We start from the raw sequence: 19,554 nt of genomic DNA, 5'->3' as shown, positions 1-19,554 counted from the left end.
CAGTCGTGATGTTGTCAGGAGACCCGAGGAAGGATCAAAGAAAAGAAAGGAAAGTGAAATCCATCACCGACCAGACATTACCTACTACCCACCAGGTTACCAACCAGAGTCTTGATGAAGCAGAGTGAGAGCCACAGACACCAGCCTCCACCGATTCAACAGTGCGCCATTGTTATTTGCAGGTGATAGGGACCCAGGCTGCCTACCAATATCAAAAATCCTTGTATAATTCATTCATCCATCCATCATCTACCGCTTATCCGGGGTCGGGTCACGGGGGCAGCAGCTTTAGCAGGGAAGCCCAGACTTCCCTCTCCCCAGCCACTTCAGCCAGCTCCTCCAACGGGATCCCAAGTCGTTCCCAGGCCAGCCGAGAGACGTAGTATATATATATTGTTAACATTGTTAACATTTTTAATCCTTTATTTTATATTTTAACCATTTTGAATTTAGTTATAGATGTGTAGATGCACATCTACACAGGTGTAATAATGTCAAACTCAATATAACTCGACCTTAATCTATCTGTTATCTTGTTTTGTCTAAATTCCCTGTTAGTCCTGTTTGTGAAAATTCAAATTCAACCTAGCATACTGTGAGAATGAAATCTGTTTTGTCTAAATCTGAAAGATCAACCTAGCATACTGTGAGAATGAAATCTGTTTTGTCGAAATTGCGAAGAAAGTGCAATCTGGCATACTGAAATTCTGTTTTGTCGAAATGTTAAGGAAGTGCAATCTGGCATACTGAGAACCTGTTTTGTCTAAATGTGAAAGTCCAAGTTCAAGGACGATCTAGTTTACTGGCAAAATGCAAACTCATTCTGTACCTCACGGGATGACAGAGGCGTTTCCTGATGTTTTGAATAAAAAGGCTGTGTGGGCAAAAGAGCACACGCACATTCTTGGATGACACTGCTTTGGTGATATGCAATTGTGTGACCAGAGATCTCTGTAATAAATCCACCTTGCAAGGACCCTTTTCACAAGAATCTCATCTTTGATTTATTTGAGCACGCAAAAGATTACAAAACATAAGTATAATCCTTCAATATATATATATATATATATATATTGATAGAGGTTAATTATTTGTCCTCTTTTGCGTGTTCCAAAAAATTGAAGATAGACTTCTTGTGAGAAAAACTCCTTGCAAAGATGATTTATTACAGAGAATCTCCGGTCACACAACACTGAATATCACGTAAAAGGTGGAATTCCAGGGTGCGTGTGTGCCCCCTCTTTTGCGGAATACAGCTTTTAAAGAATCCAAATCAGTAAGAGAACACCTATTCCTCCTCCCATCATGAATAAGTAAAACAGATTGGTTCTCACACAATATGTTACATAATATTATTTTCGTACACAGTCCGCAGCTGTGTTCATCTTTTTAGACAAAATATACTCTCAGGGTACTTTTCGTACTCTTTTTCCAAAACAATATCTCACAAACAAATTGAACTGGATTTAGAGTGGCCGTGAGTGATGGTGCTCTCAGGGTATGTGTGTGGCAAAATCTGTTCTCACGAACAGAATGTGTGTGCGCAAAACACTGAGAAGGAATTTTTAGACAAAAACAAGGTTAAGATCAAATTATACTGAGTTCAACACTATTTCACCTACTCTACACATCTATAAAACATTACAACATGGTTAATATATGAAATAAAGAATTAAAAATGTTAATAATGTATAACAATCAACGAACAGGTAAATACACTCTCACAATTCTGACTTTAAAGTCAGAATTGTGAAAATAAAGTCAGAATCCTGCCAAACTTTTTTTTTTCTCTTCACTGGTTTAATCCTCTTGGATGGAAGGCTTTAGTCTAAACGGTACACCTAACTTAAACATAAACAGAAATAGAATCCTCAACCTCAACAATTTAAGTGACAATGAATGAATGAATGAATTACCAAATTGCCACTCAATTTTCTGCATAAAATACAAATAAAATACAGCATTTTTTTGCGGTGTGTGTATATAAGAATTTTTATTTTTTTTTCAGAAAAGCTGATGGTTAACATTTATTTACATTGGTCTATTGTATGTATATATATATATATATATATATATATATATATATATATATATATATATATATATATATATATATATATATATATATGTATGTATGTATATATACACATATATATATATATATATTGAAGTGCATCTTCTGTTTCAATTTAATTATAACTGTTATAACTATTTAGAATAGGACATAATTGCTTTGATTTACTTATAGTAAGTTGAGTATAGTTCTGTGTGAGAATTCAAATGTTGTCAGGGGGGTGGCTTTCTCTTTTCACATTGTTGAAACCATTTGGTGGGGGGCAGAGCGAATGTGTTAATTAGATCCCTTTGTTCTTACTACCGGCTCCACGAGGTCTGTCTCTGAAAAACAACTCAACTCTCTTATCTGACTTTCTGTGTACCATGTGACTATCTGGGAGGGATTTGGAAGGACAAAAGAATATTAGGGACGAGCAGAGGGAGGGGCGGGACAGATGGGAAACAACATGGAGCCGCGAGGCTGCATCCTATCTGCCCGCAAGTTTGTGATAATAAATCCTTAAGGAAAAGCCTGAATTCCCCGATCTCATTGTCTGTTTTGATAATCAACATCATGAACACGGGAAAAGTAAGAAATCATCTTACTTCAATATGTATGTGTGTGTGTGTATATATATATATATATATATATAAATATATATACGTATATATACACATATATATATATATATACACACACACACACGTACACACATATATATATATATATATATATATATATATATATATATATATATATACATACATATATACACACACACACATACATATATATATATACATACACATATATATATACACATATATATATATATGTGTGTATATATATATATATATATATATATATATACACACATATATATTCCAATAACTTTAACGTCATGTTTTTTTTTGTCTTTTCTTTTTTGCGCGCCACATTTTTTTTTTTGGAAAGCATGACGGCGATGATGGCACGCACACGAGCTTCCACTTTTTTTCAACTCACATCACGTCGAGACTCATCGTGACTGACAGATGCTGAAGTCAGGTGATTAAATGATCATTTCCAACATCGTATTTACAAAATAACTGGTCGTTTATTATCTTTCTCTCTCTCTCTCTCTCTCTCTCTCTCTCTTACCCCCCTCCCTCCCCTTCTGTCATGGGCCCATGCACTGTCTCTGGTGCACCGTCAATATTTACGCCACTGCTTATATATATATATATATATATATATTTATATATATTTATATATTTCATTATATATTGCAATATGCTGCAATACATTGTTACATATTAAAATATATTGCTTCTTTTGTTCTTGATTGCAATAATTTTTAAAATCAATCTATACATATATATGGTATATGCTTATATTGCAATATATAGTGAAATATGAATAGTAAATCTCATATATGGGAATATATCATTTAATGTATTACATGATATTTTCATATATATATATATGTGTGTGTGTGTATATGTATATTGTTTTGAAAGGGAATGATTTTTGAAAAATGAATCTCATAGTTATGTTCGTGACAACCAAATAAGTATTATAGAGCAAACTTGTCATTACAGTCGGGGTTCCTTTTAATGTAAAACGTAATGCAGTTCCAACACAAACAACACAGCATTTCAGCATGTGGTCAATACTGTATCTTATTTACATATCAGTGCCTCATTGCTTTATGCAGTGGTGCAGACATATTGTGAAAACAACCACATTAAGCTGAGTTTTTAAGTGCATCAACCGCCACACCTACTGTGTTATTACTAACCACCAGCAACTTCAACATTTACAGCTTCACTGTGCGTTAAGATAACATTCAACATAGTGGGAATCTTTCACATTGTCTGGATTCTTTTCTCTGCATAGTTTTTGTACTTGTGATGTATACTGTCAATATGTAGCTTTTTCTTTGACATGCCTGTGAATATTGTCATTCATCCTGGTCATTTAACTCTACAGTACATTGACTAGATCACAAATGGTCTGTTCTGGTTGTCTTAAAAGATTTTTTGCCTCTCATCTAAGCAAGCCACAGTTAATGTCATAAAGCTTAGTTGGGATAGCACTAGCTTGAGTTGGTGTGGAAAATACTTAACTATTTACTCTCCAAAATCAAGGCATACCCTAACCCCGAATGGTATCACTCTTTTGGAATACAAAATGAGCTTTTCCCAAGGTTAGGGCATAGTTGGGGTTAGATGAGAGACGAAAAATCTACAATGAAAAGCAGAACAACCCAGTTGCAATCGATTGAGCAGCCGGAGTATGTTTATTAAATCATTTAAATTATTCTAATTGACCCAGTCAGAATGATGTGTAAATGTATGTATTTAATGTGCTTAACGGAATCTGTTTATTTGGTCATTATTCTCAAAGTTGATTTTTACTGCTTGATGTTGTTGATGGTTTAATTATTTGTAACCTTTGGTGCCTATTATTCATTATATTAGCTATTGGTGTTTTAATGGCTTTTTACCTACTTACTATTCATAGTTTTCCATTAGGAGTAATAAGACAAAACTCTTAATTGCAACAATGTGGTCAGTAGTAAATGCGTGATTTAAATTTGGATCGTACTGAAGACATTTAACATTTTCTAAGCATATTTTTACTGTTTATGAATTTACTTATAGTATATAGATGCCATTTAACTGATAATGTTTGTGTGAAATATATTGGACATATAACTGTAGTGTAAGGAATAACACTTTTCACTCCCTTCCAGCTGGTGAGACAGGAATGCACATGGGAGGCATGCATGTTCTCAAGTTGATAACACTGTGGGTTTTAGGGAGTCTAGGTCGCAGGGTCGTACCTGTCTAGTCATATATTTCCGGCTCTGGACGAAACTGGAGTAAACATGTCAATGAATCACTTGTCTGTTTATTATAATTGCTAACCCTTTGTCCAGCCTCAGAGGAGGAGTATGCTTTTTTCCTCTATAAAACGACTGTGTGTTTTTCATATGGACACACTCGAGGCTTAACATCACCTTTAAATGTAAGCATGTCTTGTGTCTTTTAGGAGCTCCTAAAAATAAATCTTTTGCAAAAGAAGCTTCTTCATCAGATCTCATTTTTCAATTATTTTGAACACGCAAAGATTACACTTAATATAGTAATTAAGTGATACCTTCAGTACTATATGTATGCAAAACATCAATGACAATAAAAGCCCCATAAACCTCTCAACTAGTGCAGGGGTCGAAAAAAGTTAAATACTCAAAGAGCCATTTGGATCGTCTCGCACAGGAAAAAAAATCTGAAAAAATGTTCTTTCATGTTTTCCCTGTGTCCCATTTTTCATGTTGTTTTATTCGTTAGTTTTTCGTTTTCAAGGCTGCGTTCAGTTGCAGGCACATCTGATTGCAATCAGTTTGCTATTCAAATCCGATTTTTAGGACTGACTGTGCGCACTGATCATGAATTATTAGTGTTCGTAAAGCAAAATTTGCAGAACTAGCAAGTTTTCTTATTTATATAATTCACGTTATATTATATGATTAACCTGGTGTCCGTAAAAGTTTCGGCCAAATCAGCCAATTTTGGCTGTGGTCAAATTTAGTTTCCTTTTGAACTTTTTATGTCCTGAATGAGTACAAGGATGTATTTTTTTCTTTTTCTTTTTTGAGAGCTCAGTATTATTCATTTGGCAGCCTGCCTGAATCAACACGTCATCATCATCGCTCTTTTTTTTTCTTTCTTGTGTGCGAGCGTGTGAGTTTGTAGCAATATTTTCTATATTTCATCAAACATACATAAATATTGTCCGTTCCTCACAATTATTATTTTCTAATCATTCCATGATTTTTTCCCCCCCAAAATTAACTAAACAGCGAATGCTAATCACAGGGAGCTGTTTGACACTGAGGTGAGCAGCCCAGATATGGGCCAGGTGCTGAGGGCCAGCATCCACAATTGGAAGCCCTCTCCAGGGACCTCTTCCCCAGGGAGGCGTGGGTAGACTTGTTTATCAAGACGGAAGGGTGTTCCGACTAAGGTTGGGTATCAAGTCAGTACTAAATACGGCACCACATTGGGTTTTGCGTCGCATTGAGTGATGTTATGGACAGTCAAATCCGATCTGTGTGTGTGTTTGGATCTGTTCTGACTGATTTGCATCCTGTCCATATCCAATATGAAACTAGCTCCCGAATGTGTTTTCAATCACGAAAAAAATCTGATTTCATGTGCTTTGTGACTAGTCCAGACTACAAAAGATCGGGATGGGTTAAATACATCGGATTTGGGGTGGTCTGAACAAGGGTAGGACAACACATTTCGTAACGACTTAATTTAGGGATGGGAGATTCACAAGCAAGTGACTCAACCAAGGAATACTGGAGTACATTATAGATAACTCTATAAACAATACCTTTTCACAAAAAGTCAACTACACATAGGCTCTTTGCATATATATCTAGTTAGATTATGTGGACACTAAATTTATAGAAAAATTGGAGTGACTTAATTTGTTTAAAAGATCAGAGTTGTGCAAATAAGGAAAAATAACTTCCTCTCTTTGCCTCACATGAAACATAAATGTGTTTGATTTGGATTCTGCATGCATCAGTGCTTATCCTCTCTCCAGCCTGCATTTTAACACACATACACACACTGAAAGCATCTCCTGACTGTAACACATGGTTGAGCAGGCAGGAATTACATTTACTTTTTGGAGTATGCCTAATATGCTGCTGGCTATGACAACTGAATCAAATCAAAGTTTGCCACTTTTGAATATAGTTTTGCAATGAAAGTGTGTAATACAGTCCATTTTGGCCATCAAGGTCAAACTTCACAATTGAGTTTCGTAAAACCAGCTGTAGCAAACCCAGCCAGACAATCGTGAAGTGTAATGGTGTTCCATTAAGTTTTTTTTATTCCTTCCTTGTTCCATTTGACACACCGTTAGAGCTATACCGTAAACAGACAAATAATTAAAATAAAAGTCTTTAAAAGTTGTCAAATACACCTTCAACACAACTTTTAGTCATACATGTGAAAAAGCTAGCTACAACATGAATCAAGTAGCATTAAACAACCACTAATGAGAAGCTATAGTTAGCTTAACTTCAAATGAAAATAACACACAAAAAACTCATTTTCAGTAATTCACGCAGAGGTGTGGACTTGAGTCATGTGACTCAATAATACATTGACACCAATGCAACAGCCTTGGCGGATTTGACTTTGAAGTCTGCCTGCATGGTGGCGTGAATGCCAGCTTGACTACTAACCTTTCCCATTTTGGCTTGCATTATCAACGTTTTTATTGAAATTACATATTTTCTACCACCATTTTCATAACGCCACCCCGAAAATAGATTAAATAGCTAATTTAGGACGCGAAGAAACCGCAAGTTAATTACGCCGTCATTGCACGATATGGTACAAGTCTCTGGCGTTCGTGGCTAGTAGCTAACTGTTAGCGTTAGCATTGGGTGCCTGGCTACCACTGATCTGCTACCAACAGTAGTTTGACAGCTGTTGCTTGGCTCGCTTGCTTTTCTCATTGTTTTCAATAATGTGGACCTGTGCTACTTTTCATTATTAAAAATAAATAAATAGAACTTTGCCTTCATTTATACTTATTTTGTAAAACACTAGCTTTAAAAAAAAAAAACGAAACAAAAAACATTCTAAATGTCCAATATGGTAGAGCTGTGCAATACTTGAGATTTTGGTATTGATCAATATCAAGTAAATGTCATCTTCATGCTTCTTGTTTCAAGTGTGATTAAATTAAAGACAAATAAAAATGTAACGCAGTTACTCAAAACCGCTTTGTAAATATTTACCAGGGATGTGATTTGACCAAAGTGAAATTATCTGAAAATTTAGCCGGGGGTCTGGGGGCCGCTGGCACCCAGCTAGGTCCAGGGCAGTGCCCTGGTGGGGGGACGGAGCTCATGGGTTTTCCGTGTTTTTAAGTACTTTCAATGCACTCACATGACAAAGAAATAGACAAAACAACAGCATAAATTTTCAATGTATATTGAACTATCCCATATAAAATGGCAGTTGTAGTCAACTCAAAATCAGTCACATTCAAAAACATTGGACTGCCTTTGCTTTTAAAAACTGAGAATATCATCATATCTAACTAATGTGATTACTAAGTTAACACATAAATAATGTTGAAGAGTTCAAATTTCATGAACAAATAATTGTATCATGACCAAATGAAAAGTAACTCATATTAGAGCATACCACGAATGTCTTTGTTATAGCAGAAGATGTTATCTGTCAGTCATGTGCATACACAATGAACTACTAAAAAAAAAAAAAAAAAAAAAAAATCGGAATTTTTTTGGGGGGCGAGATAAAAAAAAACGGAATTCCGCGAATTAGCGGAAAAATCACATCCCTGATTTACTGACGTGTCGGTAGTCTCCCTTCCAAGCACTCTTTCCGGTCCGCGCAGAGCGCATATCAGGCTTTTGATGACGTATGAATCGGATGCGTGCGGATGAGAGTTCACAGTGCAGACGTATCGCATAAATATTCGATATATATATATATATATATATATATATATATATATATATATATATATATATATATATATATATATATATATATATACACATACGAAAGAGGCCCAAGGCCGGGTGTGAAAAAATCGGAATTGTACCGTTCAGTGTGAACGCAGCCTAAATGTCCAAGGAATGATTACATGACTGATTTGCTTTTACCATGTTTTGAGTTCAGTCTTGCAGGTATTAAAAGTGCGGCATTCTCTGATTGACCGGTACAGTGTTCCATGTCTTACAGCCAGAGTCACTTAAAGTTGTGTTCCTATATAACGACCACATTAAACATTTTGAGTTTAACATTTAATGGGTACAAGCAATTTATAAAATAAAGACAAAGTTCTATTTATCTGATTTCATTTTTTTTTTTTTAAACAATCTGATCTGTGACTTTTGTGATCCGTTCCACCACAGTTATTTTGGGTACAAAAACTATGAGATGGTCAACAAACAATTTATTGCAATATGTCCAAGATTAGATCACTGACGGAGAGGCAACAACTCCAAACTTCGTTCAACATCTGATGTTGCACAAAGAACGGTAAGTAACACTTATCTATACACACTGCCTGGTTTATCTGCCTTCGTGGGTACTGAAGGAATTTATAGGAATTTTGTCCTCTTTGCGTGTTCCAAAAATGAGGATAGGTTTAATGCAAGAAAAATACACCTTTGCAAAAATGATTTAATAAAAAACAGAGAGTCTCTGGACAAATAACTGCCTCTAATTCATCACTTAATCATCGTGGGATTCAGAGCGTCAAATGTGCTCTTCTACGTGTACAATAGCTTCTTATAGTTAAAAAGACCTCCTCCTTTTCATTTATAGACTAAACATACTCTCTGGTACTTTTCCGTGAGCAGATGGCGTAAACAAGGTCAGGTGGATGTTTTTGAGACAGAATGTGTTATATAGTTGAAGGATTTTCCCATAGCAAAATCTCACAAACAAGTTGAACCAAATTTACGGTGGCCGTGACTGATGAAGAAAGTATAGAGTGTGTGTGTGTGTTATTTCAAAGCAAATTTTGTTTTCAAGACCGAAATGTGTTTTCGCACAAAGCGCTGAGAAGGAACTTTTTTAGACTAAATAATATGACCCAGTTTAGGGCCAGGCCATACGAGGTCAACATCATGTGCTCTGCTCAGGACACAAAACATTTAGACAAGGTTAATATGAAAAATTAAAATATTCATAATGTGTAACAATAGTTGATATATGAAATTAGGTATTAAAAATGTTATAATATCTTTCAGTACCACATACACAAATATCAGATAATTCAGATCATACCTACATTGTAGAACCACTCCACACTTGTCACTTCAGGACAGTGCTGTGAACCAACTGACTGACTTGAGGTAGTATTTAGTATATGAAGAATTGCTTCAAAGTTTTGTTTCGCCATAAAGTTTTTTTCTTGGACCTCTGAACTTCAATTTCTGTTTAATACAACATAGGTGTGCTAGATTTATAGTATTGATAATATGTGGTAAACTGCACAAGTAATTGAAGAGGCATAGAATGCGTTTTTTGAGAATTTTTGAATTGAGAATTATCTTTAAGTGCCAAAGTGGATAAAGCTACATAAGAGTGTAATTTACAAGTCTACATCAGAATAACATAGTACCTTCATTCAAGACATTGTGTCAAATCTAATTTGTTATAGCATCATGATAACATAATAATTGTTACTGTCAATGTATGCCTGGGCTTTTTTTCTGAGATTGGGTAAACGGTTTTCCCCAGGAACTATACAGTCTAACAAACAAGTTTAGTCACAGCCTTTACAGTATACTGGCTAAACTTATCTAGAGTGCACCAAATTTACTAAACAAGACGGACTAAACAATGTCCAACATTTTTCTTCTCTGGAAAGCTGTGATTCGTTGTTGTTGTTTTTTTTAATGTAAAATTTGACAGCCAACCAATTCCTGTTTTTGAGTGCTACTTTTTCCTTTTCAAGGCATTTGTCACAATCGCTCTTCCGTGGAACATGGCATGTAGTGATGAAGGATTTCAGATGTTTCTCAACAGCCAGGATCTCCTCTTTCTCCCAAGGCTTCTTTTTAGCAGGCTTCCAACCTTAAGAAAGAAAGAAAAAAACACACGCACACAATCAAATTTCATTCTCAATGCATGTTCTCACTGAGCTCAGCGCAGTTTGCCATCAACTAACCCATCAATTGTGTATGTGCTACTTAGGGATGGGTACCGAGCCCTGGTTTTAAACTGGCCCCATGGCTGAATTTTCACAAACGAGCGTATCGATAAACTCCACCCTTAACGGTTCTCTTAATGGTCTTGGGGAAATTAATCACATTTATTTCCGATTTATTATTAATGCTATACAAACATAATTTCGCACCTTTTACCTTTGTATTCTTGTCTCTAATCTGAATAAAATGAAGATTATGATTGGAGACAAGACGTCTCGTCCCACTCCGTCGTGCGCAAGAGAGCTGATTTGTCAGGTCTCTGTGCCCTTCCTGTGCTTGTGTACCACTGTCCGATCATATTACGACATGATTTGTACCATTATATAAAAATGTCTATCATGCCATATAACTCTAAAGTGTTTATACTTGTGTGAAGTGTGTTGGGTTAGCCTTATTGCTCCCTGCATCCGAGCGTTTAAACTCTGCTCAGCTCAACAAAACAGCAGTAAACATTAAGTCTCACTGCCCAGGTCTAAGTAATCGATTGACAGTTGATCCAAGAGTTACACTAATGTAAAAGTTTGGTTAATCATGGGTTGATTAGTTATGCCCGAAGACAAATGAAGGGATTTCATCATCTTCCCAAGATTTTTCATTGGATGACGGAAACAACAAGTAGCTCAGTAGCGAGACTCTTGCATTTTAGCATACGGCAGCTGACCACACGCCCCTCGTGGTAACTAAGCTGATCTTCCTCTAGAAGAATTATTCTTGTTGCTTGACACCACCATTTCCTTTGACACTCAATTGTTTATTTATTCAACATCATAATTTGTTCAAAATATATTTTCTGTAAACCTATGTCTACATTTATTTACATTATTGTTGTTGCAGTTGCAAGACATGTTTATTTAAAATAAACCTCTTTTTTTTTTTTAAGTTAAGAGTAGTAGTATTGATAAAATCTTTACTACCCATCCCGAGTGCTACCACAGCTCAACTACATTTATCAGTAGATGGTGCTGTTGTGAAGTTAGGCTGGTCCAATCTGCTGCATTTCTGCTCATGTATTTGATCAGAAAATTCTAGCAAAATTGAGCAATTTTGACTGTATTTCAGACACAAAAAAAAATATCAGGTAAGTCCTTGAATCTCTTTTGTGATTAAGAATTTCATTAATAAACCCGACCTGAATTAACTTCACTTGTATGTACAAAAGAACTGGTCAATTTAAATTGAAAATAATTTAACCATACAGCCTATGTTTGCTTTTTACTCTGCATTATGGTGACTGCACATGCCTACAATTGTAATGTCTATGCTTTATGTTTTAGGTGTCCCCTGTTGGTGCCAAGGCTCTGTCTGGTACCAGGTCAGTCATCATTTGAATTGCTTTTGCAGCAGTTTTACAATCGATAATTTTAAAAATTCCAAAATTTTGCAGGTTCATATGCACTCAATGTGGAACATGTACTTGTACTGTGCATTGTCAGCAATTGAAGTTGTGAGACTTGACATGGTATTCTGTGTGTGCATCGATTTAGGCAGAGGCACTGGCTGGCGCCACAGAGTTCGGGAATGGCCAGTTTCAGCTGTGACTGGGCGGAGGCACAAACTGGTCATTCCAGCACTGAACCAGGACAACAAGGTATGTTTTATAATCAACACTGCCTTTAAAACAAATTAACAACCTTCATTTGTGCTGTTTTTTTAAATTACTTTTTTCAATTACTTTTTTTTTTCTTTTTTAATAGTTTGTCTTGGTTGTTGGTGACTCCCACCTGCGAGCCATTGCCGATGGGGTTGTGAAGATGCCGGAGGGACGTTTCCCGTTTGCCATGATGTCCACCCCGGAGCCAGGGCCTCCGAGTTGCGCGCTGAGGTGCTGAATGCGGTTCTGCCTCGGTCACCCGAGGTGGTCTGCATTTTGGCTCCCAGCAACAACTTGGGCCGCCCCATCGCTGAGGCAGCGGCTGACTTTGGCCAGTTATTGCACACCATCTACAGCCGCTGGCCCAACGTAAGTTCACACATTTCCTTCATATAGTTCATACATTTACATTTCAAGTATGTACTTGCATGCTGTGTCAAATATGTTCTGTTTAAAATACATTTCAGCCTTTTCCCGTAGTTAAGCAGTTAATGAATATTGAAGGATGGAATATTAATGAAAGTTAATCTTGCTCCAGATGCATATTTTACTGTTTTAAACTTTGTGCAGGTTGTTGTCCTCGACTTCCCCCCTCGTCTGAACGTCCAGCTGGCCCAGCAGGACCTTCTTCGCCAAGAGTACAACCGGGTAGCAGCACTTATGGGTACGGTCCATGTTGAAAATTGTTTTCACACACAAAGTTCTACTTTTCTTTACGTCACCTCCTGATCTGATTTAATTTGTGTGTCTCAGCGGGACTCTTGAACTAATAATTTGTTTTTCTTTGTTACTGTAGGTATTCGCTACCTATCTGTTGCTGGCCACTTCCCGCTGTCACATCTTCACTTGTGGTGTAGAGAGAGTAAGTACATTAGTTGCCACAAAAAATATATATATTTTAGATGGGCTCCTCCTTTCAAAAGTATGTTTCTAGATATATAATATTTATTTCTGATCATGTCTGGAAGGTACACCTCAGTGACAGCGATGGGATGCTGGTGCTTGCGCGGTTGCTGTGGGCTGCCGTCAACCTGCGGATGGAGAGGACTGCACCACCTCCACCGGCTGCTCCTCAGAGTTCGCAACCAGCTCGAGTGTTCAGACCAAAAATGGTTGTTAAGGGTGAGGTCACTGCACCTCAGCCTTCCAACCCTTTTGACTGGACACTCGTCGGGAAGGCCAAGGAGGTAAACGCAAGCTTAACGTGTTTTGAAAATCTCAAATTTTATGAATGTGTGTGTTGCAATAATGTCACTTGTCATTTCAGAGCTGCTCGGTTGTGGACTCTGAGGTCACCTGAGGGCCCACTGGGTGGATGAGCACTCTCCAGGTTTGTGATGATGATCATGGATTCATTCAGCCTTTTAGCATGGCACTTGTTAAAATTCCATTTCTCTATTTCTTTTTTTGTTTTTGTTTTACAGTGCAACATCCCATTGAACCCTCTCTGGTTCAGCCCACCCATGTTGGAGGCGATGGACAAGCTGGCTCCAGCTCATCTTTCCAGCCCTGAGGACTGCCCAGTGGTTCCAAAGGACAAGAAGGTATTTCAGTTTTCCTTTTTTGTTTGCCCGTTATGTTTACATATCTATCTTCATGACAAAATAAAGTATGGTGAATTGTCCATTCTTGTAGTAACGATGCTTAGCAGTAAATACAATTTGCTTTTTGTTTTGTTTTTTTGCTCTTTCTTGTTAGACATCCACCGCTGGCCACATATGACGGCGGCCAGCCCACAAGAGGACACAGAGAGAGCGCCAGGTTTGTATTGCATTCTTATCAGCCCAGAGACGTCTTACTTAAAACCACAAACAGAAATTAGTGACGGTTCACACAAGTGCTGTGTGTTAAAGAATTATTGTTTGTTTGTCGTTTTAGCCAGAGGAAAGGCCAGCCCCTGCGGAGGTGCCTTCTAGAACATCATCGCCCCGTCGTCCAGAGGAAGTGGTAGGGACCGAGGACATCGCTTCCCGCTCCGGCATACCACCACAGCACATTGTTGCAGCTGCAACTGAAGAGATAATTTTTTTTCTGTATACTCACAACATATATACCATTAACATATGAATTGTAAAAATTATATTGGTTAGAATTTAAGAAAATTTAAATGGTTTCAATCATTTCAGGATTCTGCTGTGGGACTTGCTCAACGCACGCTATCCGTGAGGGCCACACATTCACAGATGGATGAGAGGTACTCAAGTTTTTCTCGCAACCACCAGTGTACTTGTATGGATCTCACTTTCTTGGCCTTCCAAGCTGAGGGGTTGCAGTTTAATTCGCTTGAACTTGACAGAGTGCTTGAACACGGGGACTCACTTTACGTGGGTACTGTTGGAAAACGATCCTTGTTTTCCGCGTGTTCGGAATGTTGATTTTCAGAATCAGAATGGAGATCGGTGAATCAGGTTCCTTCGAAGGATTTATTTCAGAAATTTCTGAGATACATACAAGATGATACACTCAATCAGTGTAGTTTCCCTCTCGTGTGTGTGGCTCCTCCCACTTGCAGTCGCCATTATACTTCCAGCATTCCAAAAAGCCCCTCCCCTTGCGCTCTCTCCCTCTGCTGCCCCCAAGACCCCTCCCTCGCCCGTGGCGCCTCTCAGTCTCAAACAGTCACAGATGGTCGATTGATATGTAAACAGAGCAAGCCAGACATCCTGGCTCCACCCCGACAGCTGGTTGATTACGTGAGATAATAGGGAAGGAAAAATCTTCAAACGTTTGGTCACATTATTACACTCATCAATCTTTGCTGAGTAAGTTTAAAACAGTTATAACTAAAATCAAAACAGTTATAATTAAATTGAAACAGAATATTCTCTTCAGTACTTAGCAGCAATTTATTTTAGACAATAACTTTCAAAATGATCACTTAACTGTCGAGGAGATGCTAAAACAAGTCATGACAGACACCAATGACTATATTGTACAGATGCATGATCTCAGCGTTGGTTATGTCATAGATGACGGTCATTCCCAAAGTGACTTGGCATTGTCTCTTGGAGCTCAACTTGAGTGCTTGTCACAAAATGTCACTCGTGCTTTATTGATTGTAAATCCAGAGTGTTTTGCAGTATTCCGTGACAGATCAGGATACTTTGGGTTATTTGATTCACATTCTAGATCTGAAGTGGGCTTGCCAAACCCAAACGGAACTGCAATTATGATGACTTTTTCTCACTTGTGTGGCTTGGTTGAGCATTTGCATCAGCTTTTTAAAGGACATAGCCGGTTTGCAACATATGAGTTTGTGCCAGTCTCTTTTCATATTGACGGCAGTTCCGTTAACAGACATCAGGATTCTACTACAACCATATCAAAGGCAAAGGAAGAGCTACTAATCGAAATAGGTGATTCCCCAACTAAAGCACTACAAATTGTGGTCGGGATATTGTACCAAATCAAGAGCAACATAGCGCGGTACATGTTGTACCAAATAGCCAAGTAAGCGTAATTAATGTAAGTAATATGAGTCAAAATATTCCGGACCCTCAGCAAGGAATCAAACTGCTGCATGTTAATATAGATCTTTCCAAATGGAGTAAAAGCCAGCATGCGTGCAAAACATTTATATAGAGAACATCGACACATTTGTAAGTGCCAACAACAACTGTCAACTACATCTAATTTTAACTATCACAGTAGTCCTTGCTTTAAGGGAAAAAAAGAAGCTCTATCAGAAGAAGAGATATAACAGTGATTCTGCTTTTAAGGCAAAACAGCAGCAGTATCTGATTGACAAATACCAACATGATCTTGCTTTTCAGCCAAAGCAGTAGATATTGATGAAAAGGCACGTAGGAGAGAAATACAGAAATTATCTTTATTTTCAAAGTAAAAAAAACAATACTTGAAAGAGGTACAGAAAGGACCTTTTTGTTCAAAGTAAACAAAACCATTACTTCCGAGAGAGGTACGGAAAAGACCTTTCTTTCCAAAGTAAACAAAAACGATACTTGCGAGAGAGGTTCAGAAAAGACGTTTATTTTCAAAGTAAACAAAAACATTACTGGAGAGAGAGGTACAGAAAAGATATTTCTTTTCAAAGTAAACGAAAACATTACTTACGAGAGAGGTACCAAAAAGATTCAGCTTTCAGGCTTTCTCATATTAGGCGCTGTTTACAAAACAAAAAGGACAGGCGTGATTCAAACGCGCTGCAACGTACTCGCCACAAGTTAAATTGTGCTGTGAAAATAAAAAATAAATATAGTCGTATCATTCCCCAGTGTCAGGAAATTGAGCAGGATCAGGCAGACAGTGTAGTAGATGTCTCTGTGGAAATTAAGCAGGCCCTCGTAGATCGAGAAATTGAAGCCGCCATCACTTCTTTCCAGGAAAGGGCATGGGCCGACGTATATCTGCACAGTGTGCCACCGTGCGCTTTTCCCCAATCAAGTAAGGCATTGCAAACGAGCCAGATACACCAAAAATGTTGATGTGATGTTTGCGTGCTTGACAGGCCAGTTTGTTCACGTTTGTAGTTGCCCGGCTCCATGTACCGTTCCTCAAGAACGGATGCAGGAGTGGATTTGTTATACCTGTGACAACCATCTGTTCAGGCGGTGGCAAATAACTTGGCACTGGCACCCATTCCCGAAGAGCTGTCGGAATTAAATGTACTTGAACGACAGCTAATTGCAAAAATCATACCTTTTGCAAAGAATGTTGCGTTGCCCGAAGGACAGCAAAGGGCCGTACACGGTTCTGTGGTGTACGTTCCATCAGAGATGGAAGCCACAGTGAACTCCCTCTCAAGGCCGCGCAGTGAGACCCAGCTTCTCCAGGTGAAGCTGAAGCGCCGCATTGTTTACAAAGGTCCAGAATACAAAACTGTATCTATAGATAAAAACGCTCATTTTAAAAGGTTTCAAAAAGAGGAAGACGAAGGGGTAGGAGAAGAGAACATCCCTGAGGCCGATGCACAGCCAGAGAGCAGCAACACCCGCAGAAACAAAGCGCAACAGACTAATCTCCCCAAGAGAGCAAAGAGGAACTCAGGCCGGGCTTGACACTCGACACCTGTATGCAGCCTCCTGACATTACACATGAAAAGCTGTCATATGGGGACGGCATATGTAGCATTGCTCCTGCCCAAGGAAACAAGCCAGTGGGATTTTTTGCCGTGCCAAACCTGCAAGCCATGGCCTTTCCTGTTCAGTTCCAGGACGCTCCCGTCCAGGCTTTGATAGCTACGGTCTACAGGCCACCCAACCTGAGTCTTGGCACATTTCTTCCAAACCTTGGAAGTCTCTTGGATGCCTTGGCGATGATGGACTGCCAACCTATTGTTGTTTGCGGCGACTTTAATGAGGATATGCTTTCAAAGGGAAAGAAATCCATTCTGGACTTGTTTCAGTCCAGAGGCTTTTCACAGCTGATCACCCAGGCCACAACCGGAAAGCAGACTCTGATTGATCACATTTACATATCTCACCCAGATTATTGTGTTCAATCAGGCGTTCTGCACACTTATTACAGTTACCACAGTCCGGTCTACTGTGTCTTAACTTCTTGTGTGAGCTCATTGTAGATCACAAGGGCACCATTTTCATAAGTGTGCCTTTGCAAATGTTATTGAGCCTTTCATACCACTGCTCAAAAAAGGGGGATAGTGTACTTTAAATTGTAAAGGCTGAAAAGTTAAATCCTTTGCTCGTTCAAAATTGGTGTCATAACAGAATTACACTCAAAATCAGAGCGGCCAATAATTTTTTTAGTAGACATGTTTATAATTTATTTAGTTCTAAACATATTGAGCATATTGAATTTGTTAAGACCTGGGATATGCCATTTAAGCGCTCCCATATTTTGAGCAGTGTTGTATGAATGTACTTTTAATCAGTGTGCTTTTCTGTTAGCAGGACATCGTGCATTTGGACTTCAATGTTTTTTTTGTCCTTATTGTGATTGTGACTAAAACATAATGAAAAGTGTTGGTGTCAGTCAGCAACTGCGGGTGGTAAGTAATGAACTGCGATAGTAAGTGATGATTGATTACTCAATTGATCTAGGCAAACATGGAACACTCATTTTTTATTTTCACATGCAATACAGGTGGATGGAGCACAGCAAGGGGCGCTACTTGACATGGCCAAGGATATTAAAGTTGTTATGTCCGGTACAACTGGTGGAGAGAAAAGATGAAAAAAGGGATCCCACAAACGTAGACCAAAATGAGGACGAATACAATTTATTTATTTACAGAAAATAGTTTGTTGAACTGGAGCTCAAGCCTCAAGTAGTCCCCTGATTGCCAATGTGCTACAGGTGCCAATGTGCTACAGGTACGGTCATTTTTCATGCATGTAAGGTTCATTGATGTTCATTGACGACTGAAAATTGCCTCCTGGTTACATGTTTCGCTCCCCATTGTATACGACGCCTCCCCTTTAATAATGAAGGGGCACAATATAATAGCACATCATTGCATCCTAATAGGTGTTTTGTTTCTTCAATGCTGCTCTTCGACTCTGTGATTAGCTCCACAGTAGTTGTAGTATTTTTTATATAAAAACTTGCTGCATCTTTAATCTCCAGTGACCAGCAGCTAAAGGCTACAGTAGGAAAGCTAAATTGTGTGGAACAAGATGATTGTCAAGTAAGGCCATGAGCAATGAATAAAACATTTCACTGACAGTAAGCAGACAAGTGCAAATATTTCATGTAATGCACCAGTGGCACGAATGAAACGTCTTTCCTCAGGTTGCCATGGAAACATTTTACTGCAAAATTCCCATGAGTTCTGTTAGTCGTCATCACAGTTTTATTTTTGAACATTAAGTTCATTAAGCAACAATAAATTATTGTATTACCTTCCTGTCAATCAAGTCAACTTTCCCTCTAGACTTGTTGATAAACTCTGTTGAAAGTGAACTGATAATATGACGAAAAAAAAGTGACGCGCACACTCATATACGCACACACCTCCAGCATCGAATTATTCCACATTGTGGAACAGAAAACTGCCAGTGGAAAAACCCTCATTAGTCCTCACATTCCCACTTGCTTTCATGTATGTCTTACACACGTGTGATGTCTTTGGGTTTGTCCTTTAACTCAACCCCCAATAACATCTTAGTTGTGTATTTTCAGTTGGGCAATTTCACATAAATATAAATTTAAACTGAGCAT

At 38.1% G+C, this 19,554-nt stretch overlaps 2 long non-coding RNA genes across 2 annotated transcripts; both read left to right on the top strand.

Moving 5' to 3' along the window:
* Positions 1–12,096: 12,096 nt before the first annotated feature.
* On the top strand, positions 12,097–13,589 carry LOC144058841 (uncharacterized). The gene is made up of 6 exons (XR_013295495.1): positions 12,097–12,135; positions 12,308–12,411; positions 12,518–12,783; positions 12,985–13,078; positions 13,211–13,276; positions 13,383–13,589. It is a non-coding gene; the product is annotated as an uncharacterized LOC144058841 (long non-coding RNA).
* A 114-nt stretch (positions 13,590–13,703) lies between these two features.
* On the top strand, positions 13,704–18,989 carry LOC144058839 (uncharacterized). Its single transcript, XR_013295493.1, has 7 exons — positions 13,704–13,744; positions 13,839–13,958; positions 14,113–14,175; positions 14,293–14,361; positions 14,541–14,608; positions 18,282–18,382; positions 18,478–18,989. It is a non-coding gene; the product is annotated as an uncharacterized LOC144058839 (long non-coding RNA).
* Positions 18,990–19,554: the final 565 nt, after the last annotated feature.

This window comes from Vanacampus margaritifer, chromosome 10 (genome assembly GCF_051991255.1).
Source record: "Vanacampus margaritifer isolate UIUO_Vmar chromosome 10, RoL_Vmar_1.0, whole genome shotgun sequence".
NCBI lineage: Eukaryota > Metazoa > Chordata > Actinopteri > Syngnathiformes > Syngnathidae > Vanacampus > Vanacampus margaritifer.
This window is presented reverse-complemented; position numbering and strand designations above follow the sequence as displayed.